Consider the following 20,940-nt stretch of genomic DNA (forward strand, 5'->3'; position numbering starts at 1 on the left):
TGTTGGAAAGGGAAAAATTAATATTAAGTTGCAGAATGGGAACCATTGGCTACTACATGAGGTAAGACATGTTCCAAAACTAAGTAGAAATTTAATTTCAGCAGGGCAACTTGGTGATGAGGGTTGTGTAGTTACTTTTAATGATAAAAATTGGAAAGTTTCAAAAGGTTCCCTTGTAGTAGAAAAAGGTGTGAAAGTAGGCACCTTATATCTTTGTATAGTTCATATTGTTCCTTCTACTTGGATTGTTTCAGAGAAAAATGAATATTCAGGAACAATTACTGCAGTTGAGCAGGGAGAACAAATAGTTGTTGTAGATTCTGATACAACGTTGTGGCACAATAGACTTGGGCACATGAGTGAGAAAGGTATGAAAATACTTCATTCAAGGAAAGTTTTACCAGGTTTGAAATGTGTGAATATGGATTTCTGTGAAAGTTGTGTGTATGGAAAACAAAAGAGAGTGAGTTTTGTAAAGACAGGGAAGGAAAACAAAAAGGAGAAATTAGAGCTTGTGCATATAGATGTATGGGGACCAGCCCAGGTATCTTCCCTTGGTGGCTCTGATTATTATGTTATATTTATTGATGACGCAACTAGAAAAGTATGGGTTTATTTCCTTAGACAGAAATCTGATGTATTTCAAACTTTTAAGAAATGGAAATGCTTGGTTGAAAATGAGACTAGTAAGAAATTAAAATGTCTTAGATCTGATAATGGTGGTGAGTATTACAGTCATGAATTTGAAGATTATTGCTCCACTAATGGTATTTGTAGACAAAAAATTTTTCCAAGGACTCCACAGGAAAATGGAGTGGCTGAATGCATGAACAGGACTATAATGGAGCACGCAAGGAGCATGAGGTTGCATGTTGGGTTGCCCTTACACATGTGGGCAGAGGCTGTCAATACTGCAGTATATTTGATTAATAGAGGTCCCTCTACTCCTTTGGGCTGTGGTATTCCAGAGGAAGCATGGACTGGTAAGAAGGTGAGTTATTCTTTTCTCAAGACCTTCGGTTGTGAAGCTTTTTCTCATATAGACTCTGAAAATAGAACCAAGCTAGAAGCTAAATCAAAGAAATGTGTCTTTGTTGGATATGGCATTAATGAATTTGGTTATAGGCTTTGGGATTTTGAAAATCTTAAAATTATTAGAAGTCGGGATGTCATATTCAATGAGAAACTGTTGTACAAAGATCTATTGCAGCAACATGAGAAGAAAGAAGATGATTATGTAGTGTTGGATGATACTCCAAAAGCTGATGTTCCAACCATTCCTCATGATGTGCAACAACTGCAACAACAAATACCACACACACTAGTGAATGTTAGACGGTCAACAAGGCAAATTAGACCTCCACAAAGGTTTTCTCCCTCTTTGTATTCTATTTTACTTATTGATGCTGGTGAACCTGAAAGTTATGATGAAGCTGTTCAGGTGGATACTAAGATTCAGTGGGAGTCTGCAATGAAAGATGAAATGGACTCTTTGCTGAAAAATAAGACATGGGATTTGTGCAAGTTGCCTACAGGTAAAAAGGCTTTACAGAATAAATGGGTTTACAGGTTGAAAGAAGAGGAAGGAGGTAAGAAAATATTTAAGCCCAGGTTAGTTGTAAAAGGATTTGCACAGAAAAAGGGAATTGATTTTGATGAGATATTTTCTCCTGTTGTTAAAATGACTTCTATTCGTACTGTTTTAAGTCTTGTGGCTACTGAAGATTTGCATTTAGAGAAAATGGATGTTAAAACAACCTTTCTTCATGGTGATTTGGATGAAGAAATATATATGGCTTAGCCACAGGGTTTTGAGGTCAAAGGTAAGGAGAACTTAGTGTGTAAATTGAAGAAAAGTTTATATGGCTTGAAGCAAGCACCTCGGCAATGGTATCTGAAATTTTACAGTTTTATGGATGAGCATGGATATAATGGGTGTCATTCCGATTATTGTGTTTATTTTAAGAGGTTGGATGATGATAGCTACATTATTTTATGTCTATATGTTGATGATATGCTTATAGCTGGGTCTAACATGCATCATATTAAGGGCCTAAAATGCCAGTTAGCACATGCATTTTCTATGAAGGATTTGGGGGAAGCAAAAAAAATCCTTGGTATGAAGATTTGCAGAGATCGGAAGAACAGAACCTTGATGCTATCTCAGGCTGATTATGTTGAGAAGGTGTTGCAACGTTTATGTATGGAGAATGCTAAATCTGTCAGCACACCTTTACCTGGTCATTTGAAATTGACTAAAGAGATGTGTCCCAAGACACAGGAAGAGGAGGATAAGATGTCCAAGGTACCCTATGCTTCAGCTGTAGGAAGTTTGATGTATGCTATGGTATGCACTAGGCCAGATATTGCACATGCAATGGGAGTCGTTAGTAGGTATATGAGTCATCAAGGATTTGAGCATTGGAATGCTATCAAGTGGATTCTCAGATATTTGAGAGGGACATCCAATAAGTGTTTACACTTTGGGGGCTCTACTACTAATTTACAGGGCTATGTTGACTTAGATTTGGCAGGGGATATTGATACCAGGCGGAGTACTATAGGTTATGTCTTTACTGTTGGTGGGGCAGCCGTGAGCTGGGTTTCTAGGTTACAGAAGATTAATGCTCTCTTCACTACAGAGGTAGAGTATTTTGTTTCTATAGAGACAACCAAAGAGATGATATGGCTTCAGTTCTTCTTGGAAGAATTGGGACATCCTCAGAAGGATAATTATTTGTGCATAGATAATCAGAGTTCCATTCATCTTGCTAAGAATTCAGCTCTGCATTCTAAGACCAAACACATATAGTTGCGGTACCATTTCATTCGGTCAGTTTTGGAGGATGGAAAGTTAAAGTTGGAGAAGATACATACCAGTGACAATCCAGCAGATTTGTTGACAAAGGTTGTAACAAGGGAGAAGCTGAACTCCTCTTCAGCTTCGGTTGATCTTTTAGACTAAACATGAATAAAAGAACAGTAGAGTCCAAGATGGTTAGATCCAGTGGGAGCCCCATGTGGTAGTGGTATTTCTACAGGATCAGTCTCCAAGTGGGAGATTGTTGTTTAGTGTGGAGCTTGATCAGTCCCCAAGTGGGAGATTGTTAGATTGTGGTGACATATGGTCGACATGTTATAACCCTAAAGTGGTTTAATACTTGTATAAAAGGGCTTAGGGTTGGGTATTTTTCATAATGTTGTGATACGAAATTGGTTCTTGCGGTGGTATTGAGCTATAAGGGATTACAGATTGTAATTAGGTTGTAATCACTAGATTGTAATAAGATCAGACTTGCTATTTGGTGGACGTAGCCCAGGGATTGGGTGAACCATGTTAAATCTTGGTGCCTTGTGTTCATTTCTGTGTGTTCTATTATTTTTCATGTTATTGGTTATATTTGCATGTAGTTTTTTTTATTTCTGTCCATGGTTTATGCTAACATGGTCCTGCTTGAAAGGCTATTTGTATAACGGGTCCTTCTATCTTCCACAACTCCTTATAGAGTTAGAATCTCCTAACAGTGATTCAAAGTCTCCTACTGGGGACTCGTATGTACTAAATATTGTAATACACTCCTAAAAGGGTCCATCCTCTAATAAGGAATATTTATATTAGTACGTCATCTTGTGGGCATCATCCCATAGGGGTTTTCCCTCTAATCAAGGGTTTCTCTTGTTACATATCTAGTGTAACTATGTATATGGATCTTAATATGGTTGTTGTTTACTTTGGTTGAATGGTTAAGATTATTTAAGAATGATTTTTTTTTAAATTATTGGATAACTAATTCAGCCCCTACCCCCTCTTAGTTATCTTAGTGGACCATTATTTCTAGCAATTGGTATCAGAGCATCAAGTCCTTGAAGATAAAGTTTAACAACTTTGGGACATCCATGGAAAACATATTCAGATAGGATAGTTGGAAGTTCAATGGAACAAATTATGATAGCTAGAAGGAAAAGATGAAGACACATCTGTTGTGTATGGGTCTAGGATATTGGATCTTGAAAAAATTAGCAAAGATAATCATTGTTGAAAAAGATTTAGAAACTCATATTGATGAAGAGAGAGAACTTTTCCTGTGTGACATGAGAGCTAGAGAAGCACTATTGTCTACACTGTTGACATAATGGGTGTTGCAAAAATCACATAATATTGTATTATTTTATTTTATTATGTAATGTTGCACCTAGATGGATGTGCAACATGTAAAGATTCCCATAGGATATATTTGATGAGTTGTGTTCTAACATTGTGATAATATTTCATGTAATTATTTAATATTGGGGGAAAGAATTAAATTTCCAATATTAAATGTGGGGTCAAGGGGTTAGATAGTACATGGTTTTATTGATGTTTTTGTGGGACTTGCTACTATATAAGCAGCCGCAAGGGTTGCTGTTTTAGTAGGAAAAAGATAGAAGGCAAAAAGGGAAAGAGTCGACCGGGACAAGGCTTAATAGGTTAGCCAAGGTATAATTTGTGAAGGTTCGAAGCATGGCATAGGATGTGGGGGTTCAAGCTTGTTCACATGGATTGGTTGATTGTGGCTATGAATTTGAAGGCTTCCATGGTTGTATTACAATGGTGTTTTTATTGAATAATACATGGTGATAGATGTTTTTGAAGGCTGGGTTTTTTTTTCCTTCAATGAGGGTTTCCCATGCTATATCTCATGTCCCATTTTGTGGATATGTTGTCTATTCTCTTGCATGCGAATTTTAATTACATATTTATTTTAGATCTATTATGGGTTATGTGAGAATGATTATATTCTTTCTTGCTACTTTCCTTACAAGTGGTATCAGAGCTATGATTTAATTCTTATGACCCTATATTAAATACATTAGAATGTATGAGAGGATTAAAGAAAGGGAAATAAATATGAATTATTTATTGTAGATTTAAGGATTTAGGGTTTGTTACTATGATGGGATGTTGGTACATTTTGGGCATGTGAAACTTTTAGACAAAAGGGTTTTCTAGATGTTTCAATTAAATGAAAGTTTTATGGGGTAGCTTATAAAAATGACCTCCTATGTAAAAATAGACCTCACCATTGAATCTGGGTTGATGTTTACATAAATTTTGACATATAATTTTCCCTAGTTTGGGCATGTTTAGAGGAAATGAAAGAGTTTTTTAGTTAAAGCTCATGACGGCTATCAAATTTAATCCTAATGGAATTTTCTTCACAAAAAAAAAGTGAAAAATTGCAGTGAAAATGGAAAAAATATTGTCTTAGTAAAATGGCCATAACTTTCTCTCAGGATATTAGATATCAAATTTCTTATAGGTGTTGGAATGCTAATTCAATGCACTACAACTTGGTGTAGGCTTGGTTCTATGATTTTGAAAATTTGTCAAGTTTTAAAACCTTGAAATTTGGATGTTGTTTATTTGAAGCACAAATTAGGGCATAACTTGCACATATGGAATCAAATTTTGGAGTTCAATTAGTCAATAGATGGCTCTTGGAGAGCTCTACACATTGGTTCAAATTTGGTGTAGGTTTGACATTATTTATTTGGTGATATAATTATCTGAATAGTTTATGGTATATATTGACTATGGTAGCATTGTGAGTTTATGAGATTATATGTTTGAAGATTTAAGATTTAATGTCATTGTATACTTAGTTCATATTTTAGATTGGTCTCATGATAATATGGTTATTAGTATTTGGTTTGGATATGTATGATGACTTGTTGGGTCTACAAGTTGTGCAGTGTTGCAAGCAGTCTATACTTGTAGGCTACATTTATAGCTTGGTTATGAGTTTTCTTTACACATTGATCTTTCATTGTTGATGCATATTTATATTGGTGGCTTAGATTTGGATTGTTTTTTACCTAAGTCACGTGATTTTTTGATTTTTTTTTATGTCAAAGAGATGAGATATTGCTACCAGGTATAGTCATGGTGGAGAATTTTGGATGACTATTTTATGCTAATAGGTTGGATATATTAAGATTCAGATTCTCAGTTCATGGATGTGATCATGGTGCCATGGATTTTGCATGACATTATTGGATATATAGGTACATCCTTGATGTTCATTGTCTTGGATTCCTAATTTGGTTATGGTGGTATATCTTTTTAGTTGAGGATCATGGTTATTTGGTTTCTTTTATGGACCTCATGATGTGGACTTTGATTTCTTTAATGGTTTGATGCCTTGGTTGATTCTCATGGTTAGAGGATTAGTTTTCATCATGATTTCATGGATAGCTTGGATACATAGTTTAATGGAAGCTTGTGATAGTGATGAGGTGATAGTGCAGGATTAGTTCTTGATTTGGTTTGTATCTTCTTGGTTTGGAGATCTTGGTTTTACTTGGTACTAACACTTTGGCTGTGAGTGTAGACTTGGAGGATCTTGATGGAGGATATGGGTTTTATGATGCCTTAGTACCACAGTTGAGTGGGAGTTCTTGGCATTGATAAATTTATTGAGTGTTTTCAAATGGTGGAGGTTTGTCTTAGATCATGTTTCTATAGAAGTATCTTTGACATTTGCATGGTGCACTTAGTTATCTTCATGTTGTGTGGAGATGGTTCTTCATGGTATGTGGAGATAGTTTTTCTTCATGGTGTGTGGAGATAGTTGCATCTTGAGGACTCATGAGGTCCTTGGTAAAAGTGTGGTTTATGCTTTCATTTGACATGTTATCCTTGGTGTTAGGATGATTTCATTTTTATGTCATGATATACTCTTGATATGTGTTTATATTTTTGGCATGTTATATTATGTTCATATGGAGTATGTTATCTCTTTGATTGAAATTGTTTAGATTACGCTGTCATGTTTATGTTCTTGAGGCTATGGTTGGGACTTTGACATTGATCTTGGTTTAGTTTCTTGGTATTGAGTACAATGATCATATGACATAGGTAAGCGGGTGAATAACTAGGGCCAAAGGCTCACCTAGCTATCCAAACCACCTTGCAAGAGCTAACACAATGAAAATGAACACAGAACAACAACCAAAGGAGAGAGAAGAAAAAATACTTTTATTGATTCATCAAGAATATCTTCATACATGCCCAGCTGTAAGGTCTTCTGGGTTATGGCCAATTACAAATAAATTCACATTCAAAGATCCAACTGCAAATTTTCACTTTCAATTCTACTCTTTGATCATCTTTTCAAAAGCTTCTCCAAAACTTGCCTAATTCTAAGCTTGAACATTCTATTTATACTTGCCAAAATGGCTTACAGATCATTCTAGAATCATTAGATAAGAGGAAGGCCGACCCAACAATTGTCTTGACTCATCTCAAGAAAAGATCTTAACATAAATATCATGAATGAAATAAATCCCACAAGTCAGCTTACAAAATCACATCCAAATATTGACACTCAGCTTACATTGGGTAACTCGACACATGAAGAAACACTCGGCATACAATGAAGAAACACTCAACATAAATTGAGTAACTCAGAACATGAAGAAACACTTAGCATACACTGATTAACTCAGCACATGAAGAATCACTCGGCATACACTGGCTACCTTGACACATGAAGAAATTGCTACAGGTGAACAAAATGAGTAGGATAACAAGGCAACCCAATATGCTACTACATCAGACAATTGGGGTTGAAAAAAATGATTCTCTTGAATCATTGAAATGTCCCAACCTGAGCTGAATACAACTCAAATTGATAAATCCATGAAGCATCTTCAATAATTTTGTTCTTCCACTTCACCAAATATTCATAGTAATCTTTTCCTTTTGTACTCTTGCCAACTCTCTAATCCAATATTTGTTCAACTTCCTCAATCTATTTCTTAGGATAATCATTTGGTATAACAACTTCATCCTCTGACTCCTGATACTTATACAAATCAACAATATTAAATATAGGAGATATATCCATGTCATTAGGTAACTCAACTTCATAAGCATTACCCTGTCAAATTTCTTCAGGATCTTACAAGGTCCAAATTTCTTCATCTTCAGCTTGCTATATATTCCAACGAGGAATCTTCCTTTCTTCAGATGAACCATCACCTCATCAAAAACTTGAAAATCATGGCATCTTTTAGACTTATCAGCATTCTCCTTATACTTATGATTTCTTTGTTCCAACCTCAACTTCACTTCCTTATGCAAGGACTCCATAAAATCAGCAAATTCTTCTCCTACAAGACTTTTTGTTTCTTCACCAGCAACATCTTTGAAATCTAATATACCTCTAGGATGCATTGCAGTAACAATATACAAATATGTCTTCCCTATACTCCTATTCACAAAATTGTTATATGCAAATTTAGCTTGTGCCAATACCATCTCCCAATTACTTGGCTTATTCCCAACTAAACATCTCAACAAATTTCCCAAGATTCTATTCAAAACCTCTACCTATCCATCTATTTGTGGATGGAATGTAGAACTAAAGTTCAAATCAGTACCCATCTTCTTCCACAAAGTCTTCCAAAATAAACCAACAAACTTATTGTCTCTATCTGAAATAATGCTTCTTGGTAATCCATGCAATCTCACAATCTCTTTAAAGAAAAGTTTAGCAACATGCTCAACATCTAATGTCTTCTTACATGGTATAAAATGAGCCATCTTAGAAATTTTTTCCACTACAACAAATATAAAATCATACCCTTTCATTGTTTTAGGCAATCCAAGAACAAAATCCATACTGATATCAGTCCAAGGTTTCTTAGGAATAGTAATAGGTGTATACAAACTAGTATTTTGACTCACTCCCTTTGAAACTTGAAAAACTCCACAACTCTTTACAAATTTTTGAATGTCCTTATACATTTGTGTCCAATAATTATATTTCTCTTTTAGCAAACACAATGTCTTATCAATTCCAAAATGTTCAGCTAGTCCACCACTATGTTTTTCCTTAATCAAATCCAACCTCATAGAACTTCTAGGAATACACAACCGAATGCCTTTGAACAACATACCTTCTTGAATGAAATACTCATCATACTTACTTATGTGATCTGTTAGATTTGGTGCTCTGCACTCTCTCCATGCTTCAAAAAAATCAGGATCAACATCATATAACTCTTTCATCTCATCAAAACCAAGAACTTCAACCTTCATTTTAATCAACAAAGAACATCTTCTACTCAATGCATCAGCAACTTTGTTAGTAATTCCACTCTTGTTCTTGATCACAAATGTAAAAATATACAAATACTCAACCCACTTCATATGTCTTTGATTCAATTTATGTTGACTTCCCAAGTATTGTAAAGCTTTATAATCAATATACAACACAAACTCCTTAGGCATCAAATAATGTCTCCATTTCTTTAATGCTTGAACAATGGCATAAAATTCTTGATCATACATAGAATATTTCCTTTTAGCATAATTCAACTTTTCACTAAAGATAGCAACTAGCTTACCTTCTTGACTTAATACAGCTCCTATTGCATTACCACTTGGATCACATTCAACTTGAAATACTTTGTTAAAAATAGGTAAATCTAATACAGGTAATTCAACAACATTTTGTTTCAAAGTCTCAAAACTCTCCATGTGTCCACTTGAATTCCTTTTTATCTCCCCTCATTGTTTCAGTCATAGCATTACAAACAACACTGAAATTATTTATAAACTTTTTGTAAAAACTAGCCAAACCATGAAATGATCTTACCTCGCCTGCATTCTCAAGTGTAGGCCATTCCAAAATTGCTTTAACCTTCTTAGGATCTATCTTTAAACCATCAGCTGAAATCACAAATCCCAAATACACAATCTCCTCTTGCATAAAAGAACACTTTTTCAGATTAATCAACAACTTTTCCTCTTTCAACCTCTACAATACTTGTCTAATATGCTCAAGATGTTCTTCCTTAGTCTTGTTGAATATCAAAATATCATCCAAATAAACAATCACAAATTTACCCAAGAATCTTTTCAAAACTTCATTCATCGACCTCATGAAAGTAGTAGGTTCATTAGTCAAACCAAAAGGCATAACCAACCATTCATACAAACCATCTTTTTTCTTGAAAGCAGTCTTCCATTCAACACCTTCTCTAATTCTGATCTGATGATAGCCACTCTTCAAATCAATCTTAGTAAAATACTTTGTTGCACTCAAACAATCCATTATGTCATCCAACCTTGGCATAGAAAACCTATATTTCATTTTTATCTTGTTAATGGTTCTGGAATCAGTACACATTCTCCATTCTCCATTCTCCCTTCTTTTTAGATGCTAATATAGTAGGTATAGCACATGGACTCAAGCTTTCTCTGATCAAACCTGTCTGCAACAACTCATGCACTTGTCTATTAAGTTCTTCATTCTCTGCAGGTGTCAATCTATATGGTGCTTTGTTTGGAAAACTAGCTCTAGGGATCAGATACATACAATGACTTATACTTCTTATTAGAGGTAAACCATCACGAATATCATCAGCAATAATTTCTTTATACTCATTCAACAACTCTACAATTTTTTTTTGGCACTCGGTCAATACTACCATCTATCATTCGATCACCACTGACTAGGTTAACACTATTTTCTTGCACTCGGTCTCCATTGACAAAACTCAATTTTCTTGGAATTATAGAAAAATAGACTTGATTCTTTTTTTATTTCCTTTTCAAATTGTTTCCCATTAACCATGAAATTTTTTATAGTAGTACAATTAACCTCATCTAGACTTTCGATCAAAGCCAACAATGTTTGTTTCTTCCCATTTAGCCAAAGAGTATATTGATTCAATCTTCCATCATGTATAACATATCTATCATATTGTGAAGGTCTACCCAACAAAATATGACAACAATCCATGGGCATAATATCACACAAAACTTCGTCAAAGTAATGTCCAATTTTAAACTTCACAAGGCATTGCTCACTTACCAATATCTTATGCTCATCTTTGATCCATGAAAGATGATAAAGTTTGGGATGTTTCAGCCTCTGTAACTGCAACTTTGTAACTAGCACTTCTGATGCCAGATTTGTAGAACTTCCACTATCAATGATCACTTTACAACATTTTTCAACCATCTTACATCTTGTCTTGAAAAGACTTCTCCTTAAAATAGGTTCCTCATCACCTCCCTTATTACATAAGGTTCTTCTCACCATCAAATTTTCTCTAGCCTTAGATCCACTTGGTGAACTCTCAATGTCTTCTTGAATCATAGCATTTCTATTATTCAGTCCACTTTCAAAAGATCTACATTCAAAGGATCTATGTCCTTCTTTGCCACATCTAAAACAATTACCATGAAATCCACCTCTAGAATAAGAATTACCTCTTCTTTGGTAAGAATTAGTGCCTCCTTGATAAGAATTACCACTTTTCCATTTAGTCTTGCCTTTGTCATCATTCTTCCATTCAGATTTGCCTTTATCTTACATAGAACTATTAGATCTGCCACTTTCTCCATAAGATCTACTTCTGCCTCTCTGGAATCTACCACCTCTACCTCTCTTTCTTTGTTCATGCTTCTTTCTCAAGATCTCCTCAGCTTTCAAGGCATATTAATATGCTTCTTCTACACTTTCCAGCTTCACAAAACTTATTTCATCTTGTATTCCAGATCTCAATTCATTAATGTACCTTGCAATTTTCTTAATATCATCATCCACATGTCTAAATCTGATGTCTAATCTATAGAATTCCTGAGTATATTCTTTTACATTTGACATGTCCTTTTGTTTCAAATTTTGCATCTTTCTCAACAAGCTAACTTGGTAATCAATGGGAAGGAATTTGTTCTTTACCTCATTCACCATCTTTGGCCAAGTTTTGATCTTCTCCTTTCCTCTCCTTTGTCTATCAATTTGCAAGTGCTCCCACCATAGTGATGCATGACCTTTCATCCTAGTGACTGCAATCTTCACCTTTCTATTATCAAGAGTGTTTTCATACTCAAAGAACTTCTCCATATCAGAGATCTAATCCAACACAACATTGGTATCCAATTTTTCATCATAAGAAACAACTTCTACAACAAGTTTTGAATTTTCCCTAGACAATACTTGCAACAATCTTTCCTCATCTTGATCTTCTTTAGGTTCTGGATTATCGTTTGGTGTTGCTACTTCATCATCACTCACATCTTCAAGATGTGCTCCTCTCCTATGGGCTATCTCCATAGCATCTAATCTAGCTGCAATTTGTCTCAACTAATCCAATATAGCATTATCAACATTATTTCCTCTACCACAAACCATCTTCACAAATCAGGTTTCTGCAAGATTGTAACCCTCTGCAAGTTATAGGTCAAATCCACAGATCTACCACCCTACAACCAAATCCAAATCAAGGTTCCACACAATCCAATCTCCACAAGGACAAACCTCAAGCTCTGATACTAATTGATGTAGGCAAGAGGGTGAATAACTATGGCCAAAGGCTCACCCAACTATCCAGACCACCCTGCAAGAGTCAACACAATGGAAACGAACAAAAAGAACAATAACCAAAGAAGAGAGAAGAAAAAATACTTTTATTGATTCACCAACAATATCTTCATACATGCCTAGCTATAAGGCTTTTTGGGTTACGGCCAATTACAAATACATTCACATTCAAAGATCCAACTGCAAATTAGCACTTTTAGTTCTGCTCTCTGATCTTCTTTTCAAAAGCTTCTCCAAAAATTTCCTAATTCTAAGCCTAAAAATTCTATTTATACTTGCCAAAATGGCTTACAGATCATTCTAGAATCATTACATAAGAGGAAGGTTGACCCAACAACGATTTGGACTCATCACAAGAAAAGATCTTAACATAAATGTCGTGAATGAAATAAATCCCACAAGTCAGCTCGCAAAATCACATCCAAATACTAACACTCGGCTTACATTGGGTAACTCAGCACATGAAGAAACACTTGACATACACTGGGTAACTTGGTACATGAAGAAACACTCAACATACACTAAGTAACTTGGCACATGAAGAAACACTCAACATACATTGAGTAACTCGGCACATGAAGAATCACTCGGCATACACTGGGTAACTCGGCACATGAAGGAATTGCTACAGGTGAACAAAATGAGTAGGATAACAAGGCAACCCAAGATGCTCCTGCATCATTATAAGTTGGATATTTCATGATATTTTTATGTTACATTTGGATTTGATATGGATTGATTGGTTACAGGTACTCATGAATATTTAGAGATGGTTGTGATGCTAATTTCTCTTAGATTAGAGAAGTATTTGTTGGGATGATTGATGGTTTCAGTAGGAAAGTCTAAGGGGCATTGATCTGATATGGACTTGAGAGGAGATTTTTCTTAGATGTGTCTTGGTTGGATACTTGGATATCTTGATGAACATTCTCATTCTCCACTCTTGGTCTACTCGGCGGATTGCTACTTGATAGGTATAACCCATTGTTTCTCTTAGGTGAATTGTGTTTATGCTTATCTTTCATGGATATAGACCTTGAGCTATGGTACATGAGTTAGTTCTAGAGGGTTCATTTGAGAGATGGTCTAGCATTGGTTATCTTCATTTGCATATTTTTTTATGTTGGTTAAGTTTGGGAGATAGTTTTATATTGGGCATATTCCTTGGATTAGGAATGGTTATTCCTTGAGTTAGGAATGGTTTATGAGTTTGATCTTCTTGTGAAAAGGTTACATCCATGATTAGTTATATGGTATAGTTTAGGTGTGTGTAGAAGGACATGATACAAGTTATTATTTGCATTGTTTCTCTTGGGTCTTGGTTATTTTCCTAGATGTTCATTTTCTCTTGCATTTGATTTGAGATTGGTTAGAGATTGTGATCACTAGTTTGTGCTCATGTATGTCACTGTTAGAAGTAGTAATCTTTCTTTGGTTGTATTTATTTATTAAATGGGATAAGCCAAGGTATCCCTTATATATTCTTCCTTTAGTACATATGTGAAGAACATGTCATTTTCTTGTCCTCTAGTCCACATGTGAGGATAACTCTTTTTTGTAATTCTTTTTATAAAGGAAATCAGTTTATCCTCCTTAAGAGGATATTAACACTTTGCACACACTTATTATGAATGGTGGCATTCATAGAAATGGGAGTTACACATGCAACTCCTTTCTCATCTCTATAAAAAAGATGCCTCTCTCATTCTTCTACACTACTTCTACACATCATCTTGATTTTATTGTAATGAGTTATTTGCTCCACATTCTTTCTCTCTCCTTTCTTAGGACTTTTGTCCTCCATTCATAACATTACACAAGGGTTTTTCTTTACTTTTCCCTTTCAAAATCTCTTGTATCCATTCTTGTTGATCCATTGGGAAACTCTTTTGTTTTATGGTAATATTCCTCACATTATGCTCTCTTGGATTGTTTTGTTAGTTTTTATTTTTCTCAATTTCTTACATGGTCTCAAAGCTTTCTAATCCTTGTTTTGAGATTTTGTGAAGGTTACCATATTGGAGAACTTTGTTGAGAGGAGAAGTGAAGTAAAAAAAATCACTCCTATTTTTTTGTAGGTTTTTTATTCAGTCTTCAAGTTTTTTTTCTAACCCTCTTTGGAAGGTTTACCACCAAAGAGTTATGTTTATCATCTAACCCATTTTTTTTCTTGCTTTGGAAGGCTTGCCGCCAAAACAAAGAAAAAATAGCTATACTTTTATTACTATTAATACCTTCATTTATACACTTTTTAAAAACATTAATCATTTTTTTTTTATAAAAAAAAATACATCACTCGTTACAAGTCATTAAAAGCTTCATTAATAATATTTTTAACTATCTTGTTTGTCTTTATTCTATATTTCTTTCAAATAAATTTATATCTATCATTGGTACAGTTTTTTAATGATAGTTATGATTTCAAAGCTATAAGGGTTTCTAATTCAAATATTAAAACTAATAACTCATAACTATTCTTATTTTCTATTTATAACACTTCTTTCCTATTATTAGCTTATTGTGAGTTTTATAATCATAATGGTGTGTCTTATTCTCTCCTTCTAACTTTAGCCATGTGGTTTGTTCCTTTTGTCTAGTCATTTATGAGATTCTATTTTATTTTTTTTGTCGAACTACTTGAATTTCTTCTCCACTTCTTTCCTATTATTAGCTTATTGTGAGTTTTACAATCATAACTGTGTCTTATTCTCTCCTTCTAACTTTAGCCATGTGGTTTGTTCCTTTTGTCTAATCATTTATAAGATTTTTTTTTTTGTTTTGTTTTTCAAACTTCTTTAATTTCTTCTCCACCATTTCAATCAATTATTAATTTAAAAAAGGATTGCTTTCATTAAAATAATTTGCATTGAAATATACAAAAAATTTCAATCATATTTTTTTTCTTCTCACATGTTTTTTTAAAAATAAATTATTTACTATTATTCATAAAGTTTTAAGTTAAATCTTAATTCAAACTTGAGATTTTTAAAAATATATATAAAGTAAAGTACGTAATTTTTTTAAGAAGGAAGTTTTTTTAAAAAGAAACAAAAAAAAAACTTTAAATATATATATTATAGTTAGTTTTTTAAGAAAATAGAATCTAGATTTAATTTTAAAATTTAAAATTAAAATTATTAAAATATTTTTTAAAAATTAAAAGGGGGTTTAATTATTATTATTTTTCTCTCTCAAATATTTTTTTGATTTAATTTTTTTTCTTCAAATTTATTTAGTAAAGAAGGTATGTTTTCCTCTTATAATCATGTCGACTCCTGAAATTAAGTTGAATAACTCTAACTACCATGCTTGGAAAACACATCTCTCCTTTATTTTTTAATTTAAGCATATTTTAGATGTTGCTATTGACTCTTATATAGTTCTTGGTACCTCAGCTACACAAGATGAAAAAAATGCATGGAATACTAAAAATGAGGAAGCCCTTAGCCTCATTGGTATATCTCTTAACCCAAATTTATATGTTCTAATTGCTCATTGCACTAATACCCACAAAGCCTGGAATATTTTGAAGCAAATGTATGACAGACCATCTAAATCACACAAGATTCAATCGCAAGATAATTTGGAAGACTTAAGTTATATTGATTTCAAATCTATGGATGAATTTCTACTTAAGATTGATTATATTAAAAGTTAACTAATTGGTCTAGGCATTACTCTCACCGATATTAGATTAATTACCATTATTTTAAAGAAATTCCTTCCTAGGCAATTTAAACAATTTATTACTAATGTTCATTCTCAACTTTCTATTCCTACTTTGTCTACTCAATTAATGTATAGTATTTTTCAAAATTTGTTGCATCAAGAGGAAGCTAAATTGTTATAATTTGGTACTCTTAGATCTAATGAACATGTCTTTGTGTCTAAAAGTCAAAATCAAAATTTCAAATCTTCTAATAATGATTCTCCCAATACTCATAATAATAATAATCACAATAATTATAATTTTAATAATAATAATAATCCAAACACACATCATAATAATACTCATCCTAATCAATCTAATAAAAAACTCCACTATACTTATTGTTGGAAAGATGGTCATGTAATCGATAATTGTTTTAAAAAACAAAAAGATAAGTATCCTATCAATAACAATAATCAAAACTCTCATCCATCTCGTAATGCTTTTACTATTAGTTACAATGTTCCTCAAAATTTAGAATGGATTATTGATACTAGTGTGTCTTAACATGTTACTTTTCATAAAGAAGTGTTTGATTCTTTAAAAATTGATCCTTGTAATATTCCAATTCAATTAGCTGATAATCATAGTTGTGAAGTTGAAGGATTCGGTAATGTTAGTGTTCTAAATGGAAAGTTGTATAATGTTGTTTATGTTCTTGATTCGAAATACAATCTTCTTTCTATTGTTAAATTATGTCAAGATTATAAAATTGAATTTTAGAAGGATATGTGTTATGTTATTGATCCTAACACTAATGAAGTTTTTGCCAATGCTAAGTTAGGCCATGATAATTTATTTAAATTTTCTGGGTCCACCTATTCCAATCACTCTTTGCACAAAGATATTGCTTTTAATGTGGAGTGTAAAAGGCTTGCTAATTTGAAAATTGAGCATATCTAATCTAATACAGTTGAAAATTTACCTCCTATCGCATCATCTAAGATTGTATGTACTAGGTGCATGAGTGAAAATATGCAAAATACCAAAGGTTATCAAGTTTATAATCCCATTACTAACAAAAAACACAGCATGAAATGTTTGTCTTGCAAAAAATGATGTGCATGATTCATCTAATGCTCAAAATGAATAATTTAGTGGAAGTAGAATTGTGTTAGTGGAGGACCAACCTCCTTCTCTAAACCCTACCCCTCATATATCTACCTTTATTCCTCCTATTCTTTCTTACAGTGGTAATGGTAATGATGCATTTATAGATCATGGTAATAATGCTAATATTGATAATTCTAATAATGCTAATGTTGATACAAATGGTACATTCATACATCATGACTCTTCCTCTAGCGATAAATCTGTTAAGAAAAAAACTAAATGGTTTAAGAAATTACTTAGTAAAAGAGATCAATTTCTAGAATGGGTGGACTTCAACCTAGGAGGATTAAATACTGCAAACATTGTTTGATGATAATGATTCTCATTCATCATCTTTGGCATTTCTCTTTAATATGTTGCCTAGAAATTATGACTATGTTCTATATATGATCTTTAATTGTATTTGCATGATTTCATACCATGATATTTTAGGTATATTTATTTGTGAATATATATGGGGGCCCACATATATATCTCGATAAATATACAAACTATTGTGTCTATTGTGACTTGTCAATTATGAGAGCATTCTTATATACAAATGTTCTTTTGGCTCTTCCTATTTATTTCTTATTCCTTGAGATTATGAGTTATTATACACAATTTCCTTCAACATTACTATTGTGTAGTTTATGTTTTTCTAGCATCATTTTATTCCCATGTTGGCACTTTATGGTTTATACCATGTAATTACATGGAGTTTCCTTCCATTTGGTTCTCTTTGTTCCACTTTGAAGGTTGATATATATGGAGTTTCCTACCATGTTGTTCTACTTTTGTCCCTCATGAAGAGGATGATATTCTTGGAATTTCGCTCCAGTTTTAGTTAATTTGACTCATCTTGAAGGCACTTTACTCTTATTTGAAGGCAATCTATTTTTTATACTCATAATCCTTTCTTTTGGTATCTTTTAAATCATAACATATAATGTTTCACATACTTCATTGCTTAAATTGGAAGTCATGCATGTGATGGATTGATCACCCATTAATTTGTAGTAAGCTGAATTAGTAGTGGACTATCTATATCCATGTGATTGATGCATTGTTGATGTTGGATTCACTAGCTAGCCTTTTCTATGGTCCTTTCTTGAGAGTTTTGATAACATATTTTTTCTTTGTAGTATATGATTTACTCTATGAAAGTTTACTTGTACGTAAAAAGTTTCTAACTTTAATATAAGATGAGACTTTCCTTGTGGATAGTTGCCTTGTTTCTTATTTCTATGTTTTAGGTAATCCATCAAGGCACATACAAGACATCATTATTTTTTGTATAGATCCTATGCCACATGAAACCACTTGAAGATGTAACAAACTTGAAGGACTATCTATTTCTCTTGGCTCTCCAACAATGTACCCACAATAATAAGAGACCTCTTACATAGTGAAGATATTTCAAAAAAATCAAGTTGTAATATTGTAAATTGTATTTGACACCCTTTGATGAAACCTCCCCAAGTAAAGATTAAAGGGGGGAGTTAGAAGTAGTAATTTTTACTTGGTTCTATTAATTCATTAAATGGGATAAATGAAGGTATCCCTCATGTATTTTATCCTTTAGTACACATGTGAAGGACATGTCATTTTCTTGTCCTCTAGTCCACATGCGAGGATAACTCTTTTTTGTAATTCCTTTTATAAAAGAAATTAGTTTATCCTCCTTAAGAGGACACTTTACACACACGTATTATGAATGGTGGCATTCATAGAAATGGGAGTTACACATACAACTCATTTCTCATCTCTATAAAAGAGATGCCTCTCTCATTCTTCTACACTACTTCTTCTACACATCATCTTGATGTTATTGTAATGAGCTATTTGCTCCACCTTCTTTCTCTCTCCTTTCTTAGGGTTTTTGTCTTCCATTCATAATATTACACAAGGGGTTTTCTTTTCTTTCCCCTTTCAGAATCTCTTGCCTCTATTCTTGTTGATCCATTGGGAAGCCCTTTTGGTTTATGGTAATATTTTTCACATTAAGTTCTCTTGGATTGTTTCATTAGTTTTTCTTTTGCTCAATTTCTTATAGTCATGTGAGAGATGACATGGTTATTCCTTTGTCTCTTTCCCCTGTTAGTTGTGGAGAATTTGGGAGACTATTGGAAACTTATTATGAGAGTTGTTCTTGCAAGATATCAGTTTATGTATTTTGTATTTCCTTGAGACTACATGGATTTACTTCTTTGAGATGTTGTGAGTGAGTTGGTTATATATTTGACATTATCTTTTTATAGTAGGATCTTTTTGGTATATATGTGCCAACTATTGCTCTTGAGGCTTGTGATTGTAGGTTATAGATTGGATATGTTGATGATGTGAGATTCACTTGATATACCCTTGGAGGTATGGATAGTTGGATGGGTTTGGCACTTGTTGTGGGTGTTATTTCAATTATGGATATTTTGACAACTATGGATACATATGATTACCTTTGGTTCAGGTTTTTTGTGCTTGACATTTTAGTTGGTACAAGATTTTATGATCTTCTAATGCAACAAGTTGGTGTCTTTCTCTTTAGATGGCTTCTATGTATGTTCAGTGGTAGTGGCATAATAGGGGATGAGATCATTCATGTTTGAGATGTTGAATATTTTGATTTTATTGTGAGTACCAAGATACACCACATGGTGTACTTTGATCCATGATGGTGGATGTGCTATGAGGGATTGTTCCTTGTTTAGTTTTATGGCTACAGATCCTATGCAATGTATACAACAAATGGGAGATTTTTGAGATAATGGGTGTTGCAAACATTGCATAATATTGTTATATTATTTTATTTTATTTTATTATGTAATGTTGCACCTAGATGGATGTGCAACATGTAAAGATTCTCATAGGATATATTTGATAAGTTGTATTGTAACATTGTGATAATATTTCATGTAATTATTTAATATTAAGAAAAAAATTTAATTTCTAATATTAAATGTTGGGTCAATGGGTTATGTAGAAAATGGTTTATGTAATACCACATGGTGGTTTTGTGGGACTTGCTACTATATAAGTAGCCACAAGGGTAGTTGTTGTAGTAGTAAAAAGATAGAAGGAAAAAAGGGAAAGAGTTGAATGGGACATGGCTTGATAGGTTAGCCAAGGGAGCATTTGTGAAGGTTGGAGGCATGGCATGGGATGTGTGGATTCATCCTTGTTCACATGGATTTCTTTGATTGTGGCTATGGCTTTGAAGGCTTCCATGGTTGTATTGCAATGATATTTTTTCTGAATAATGCATGGTGATGGATGCTTTTGGAGGCTGAGTTTTTCCCCTCAATGAGGGTCTCCCAGGGTATATCTTGTGTCAAATTTTTTAAGTGTGTTTTCTATTCTCTTGCATGTGGATTTTAACTACATATTCATTTTGGATTTAGTATGGGTTATGTGAAAATGGTTATATTCTTTCTTGCTAGTTTCCTTACATACACTTCTCGAAATTGAGTGCAACCAAGTAAAATCACTTGATACTTCTTATATTATTTTTAAAGCTCTAGAAAATGGTTTTGAAGGTGATGAACATTCTAAGAAATTGAGGATACAATGTTGCATTTGTGCATTTCAAGATGCTAAAATGATGGAAGATGAATCTCTAAGAACATATGTAGGTAGCATATCAAAAATGAATGTAGGTATTAGATCTCAAGGATGAACCAAAGAAGATGATGAGGTGATCTAGAAGATATTGAAGAGTTTAACACCACCATTTAAGCAAGAAGTTCAAATGATATAGTTGTT

The sequence above is a fragment of the Cupressus sempervirens genome, chromosome 9 (genome assembly GCF_028749045.1).
Source record: "Cupressus sempervirens isolate cs-2001-9-10 chromosome 9, ASM2874904v1, whole genome shotgun sequence".
Taxonomy (NCBI): Eukaryota; Viridiplantae; Streptophyta; class Pinopsida; order Cupressales; family Cupressaceae; genus Cupressus; species Cupressus sempervirens.